Source organism: Aythya ferina (genome assembly GCF_964211825.1).
Source record: "Aythya ferina genome assembly, chromosome: Z".
NCBI lineage: Eukaryota > Metazoa > Chordata > Aves > Anseriformes > Anatidae > Aythya > Aythya ferina.
The window spans coordinates 12434331-12438313 of record NC_140299.1 but is presented as its reverse complement, the minus strand read 5'-3'; the positions used below and the strand labels follow the sequence as shown (position 1 = coordinate 12438313).

The window sequence follows — 3983 nt, the reverse complement described above, 5'->3', positions numbered from 1 at the left end:
AGCATAGTTTCCTTTAGCTGGTTGCAAATTTCATTATATATCAATCTTGCAGTGCATTATTGAGCAGCATTGACAAGCCAGTCATAGGGGTAACTGCATGTATCATTTAAAATGACCTGCTGTCAAATGCAGCTTAATCCATAAAGATGAACTCATCAACATATTTTTAAACAGTATTAAAAACAAACAAAAGCAAAAACAAAAAACAGACAAAAACAAACAAACAAACAAAAAACTCCACATAACATTTGAAATGTGTAAGCAGATAGGCATTAGAAAACAAAAGGTCAGAAATAGAAAAATCATTTAAATATATTTAAATTTAAATATGTTTTAAAATCTTTATCCTGGCATGAAACCTACACAGTGTAACTGGAAGAAAAATTGCAATCAAAAGAACCATACTGCAAACATACATTATTAAAGGTATCAGAAATATATACAATTTAGGCAACCAAGATGTGATTCTGTTTGGCATGAATTCTGTGCACTGAGGTGTTTTTCTGTTCAAAATGAATTATAGCTGTCATCTCAACAATTTAACTATGAGTAATTTTTGAAGCATCATTACATTGAGACACTTCATGCCAGAAAACCACAGGAAAATACGTGATTAAGCTGAAAGATTATCCCCCATACTATATTCAAAGACAAATAATAATCATGCTTTTCCCTCCTGGTTGCCCCAAAAGCAGGGTGTAACAACCAGTACCACAAGGCAAATATGCAGTGTTTTTTCCTGGGAGAGACCACAAAGAACACTCCTCAAGCAACTAAATAAAACAGATGAGCTACTGAGCTAGATCTGCTGTCTACCTAGTTCACCCCAAGGGAAAGGTTCTTATCTGTTTCATATTTTTTGTTTCATTCTTAAATTGCTTGTCATCCATGCAGATCAAAGCAGGCTAAAACCCCAAACTGAATATGATTAGTCTTTTTTTCCCCCCTGGAGGATTAAATTCATCTGTGTCAAAATGTTAAAAAAAAAAAAAAAAAAAAGAAAGGTGGCATAGTACTGAAACTTAGAATGTGTTGTTGGCTTAATGGGAGGGTTGAGCAGCACTACAGGGCACAGCAGAACACTGTTTGACATCCTGCTGTTTCTTCCCATGGCAAATCTTTTTGAAGGATTGCTGTAGCAGTGCAGCTTCTAAAGTGTAACAGCATGGAACTAAAACCTGTCCAGTTCTCTTCTGGTTTACACTGGGGCAAATCAGCTGAAAGACCTAAAAAATAAAGGGAGTTGCATGATAAAAATACTTAGAAAATATATGACAAAAGATAATCTAATTCAGTGGATATTTCATCCTAGCTAAAGTGAAGAAATGACTGACGGTTACAGCTAATAAAATTGCTCTCAAATATGCTGACCTTTCAATGTAATTAGAAAGCTGATTTCTCAGGCACAGCAATATTCTCAGTGCACAGTCCAATAAAGATTACAGGTACAGGTGCCATCTCAAATACTGTAAAGCTGTAGTTAGGAAAGCAGGAAGCTATGTAGCATTATTATCATAGAGTTCTGATCCACCTAATTTACCGTAATGAGTGGTGAGCTTAGATAGACTCGCTGTCAACACAATTCCATCATCAGTGTTGTTCACTCTTCGATCAAGCTAAGGTGTCTCTATCCTGTTCTTCACTGGGTACTGTAAACATAACATAAGATCTGTCAGGGCAGAACAGGCAGTTATGGTGACCTGGTCTGCCCTGCAGTCTAAAGAATGTCACTCATCTTTTTGTCAGGTTTACTTCTGACCTGTTACATTTGGTTTTCTCAAGACTTGAACGTGTTGAAGAAGTTACTGCACACCTGACATCAGCTGTCCTGACTGCTCAAGATGTACGTGTAAATTTGTCTAAACCCAACCTGTAGTGAGTGAATCTTTTGTTTACAAAAATTAAGATTTAAGTATTATCAGAAATTCTTTTCCATGCAGATAACTGTAGTCAACCAAGAAATTATCATTTTATCACGTTTTTGAACAAGTAAACTAAATCTAGGGCTTTAAACTTCTTGCTCAGTAAGATAGATCTTCCTGACACCAAATTTTCCTTCAGCTTTTTATGAGCGTTCAAAACTGTTCACGATACTCTCACAGGAATCTCACTTATCTCTGTATGCAGAGTTGTTATCATCACTGAGATTCTCCATGTTCTACAGCTTACACATCCTGGATCACAACAGTCATTTTACCTGCTACACCTCCTGCTGTGACCTTCTGAATTATACAGCCAGGGTCTTACCTGACTCTGTTTTAGAGTCATTACTTCCCTGAGCTCAGACCTTTATCTGATAAAAGGGATGAGAGAGTACAAACATGGTCTAGATTGGGACTGTTACATACCTTGGCTTGTGTCCATGGTATAGTTAATAGCCCAGCTGCTTGGTCTTTCTACCTGGGCAGAAACAACGGATGTCATCATAATTAAGAAGAAGCAGATTTCATGACACATTACCTAAAGTGGTTCCAATGAACAAGCAAGGGTCATTATTCTGGTCTAACTCCAAGATTTCAGCTGAAGCATTGTTTCTAATTTCAGCACTATGATTAACAATGTTGTCTATTTATTTGAAGGGCTAAGAAGACCGAAAGCAAAAGGAGGGCTGGAAATCATAGTGGAGAGGTGGAGAGGAGATCTCAGCACCTGCAGGGCAGCACAAGCAGGGCAGGGTAACCTGCAGTGGGAAGGCTAACCCACATTATGGGGTCCTGCACTCAGGCCTGGTGCAGAACACGATGCTTTGAATTGACATCTTCTTGTAATTTTCGGGGTGAATACAGCTGCAGTATTGCAAGGAATTTTCCTTGGTGCGTCACAGACCAAGAAGCAGCCTTTTGATTGCTCTTAAGTGAGCAATATGACTTCCACTTGTAAAAGAGCAGCCAGGAGAGCTGCACACTGCAGGGGGGAGCTGGAAACCTGCTGCTGCACAGCCAGGCCTGGTGGAGCCCCTTCCTCCCCGACCCCTGCAGCAGCTCCCTGCCACACTCTGCCCTGCACAGCATCAGCCAGGGTTTTCTGTCAGTGCACAAAGCTGGTTTCTCTACACTAAAATACCTGCAGGAAAGTTGAGTGTGTGCTGGCCTTTACTGCCTACCATGCACGCAGATTAACATTACATACCACAGTCTGGACGTAAGGGTGTGGCCCAGGGTTTTATATGTAAGGCACAATTTTTACCACAGGCTTCACTCCATGTTGGTTTAAATACAATGAGCAATGTATATCTTTTTTTAAAGTCCAAATGGAAGGAAAAGGTCAAAGCCAAGTCATAAATTTATCACAATTTAATGAACCTGTGCCAAGGTGTCATATGAAAGTATTGAAAAGCCGCTGAAAAGCAATAAACATGGGATTGCTCACAGGCTATGGAGGTTGCCCAACCTTTCAGTGACCTTGGCCTGAGGTGGAGTTTGTAGCAAAACATGAAAACAGGAATACCTCCCTGGTTTCACTTTTCAAGGCAAACACTGTGAGCTGAACCTCAGCACAACTGAGGTACAACTGCAACTGGAGCCATCAGCTTCAAAGCTTTTGTGTTCACAGCCAGAACATGCTGCAAACCTGAACTGAATCACCTCGACCTGGAAAACAAAACAAAACAAAACAAAAACAGGGAGGGAAACAAAATCTTGAATATCAGACCGACAAAAAGAAAAAAACAAACCACAACAGACACCAGCTGCTGAAATGCGCATTTGTTGCAATCTGAGATTCAGGCAGGAAAATATTCAGTATGAAAATAAGTGCACAAAACAGAAGGATGGCTCTCACCATAGACATCTGCTGGGGTGGTGGTACTGTTAGGTAATACCCACTGTTTTTCCTCCAGAGTCAAGCAGAAAGGAGAAGCCATGAAACTCCTACTTCTGTCAAGAAGACAGCAGTGAGACTGATGGTTTGGGACATCTGCTCTGCGCTTCCCACAATGTGACTGGCAAGGTGAAGTGAACTCTCACAGACAGGGGAGATGTCTG

The 3983-nt window shown here is 40.2% G+C and overlaps 1 long non-coding RNA gene across 2 annotated transcripts; it reads right to left on the bottom strand.

Annotated features, from left to right (window-relative positions):
- Positions 1 to 952: 952 nt before the first annotated feature.
- On the bottom strand, positions 953 to 3983 carry LOC311427688. Of its 2 annotated transcripts, none has more exons than XR_014687489.1 (5): positions 3781 to 3983; positions 3448 to 3590; positions 2349 to 2400; positions 1541 to 1649; positions 953 to 1226 (listed from the first exon to the last, which is right to left on the bottom strand). It is a non-coding gene; the product is annotated as an uncharacterized lncRNA (long non-coding RNA). The 2 variants fall into 2 exon arrangements; XR_014687490.1 differs by having other exon boundaries at positions 2349 to 2396.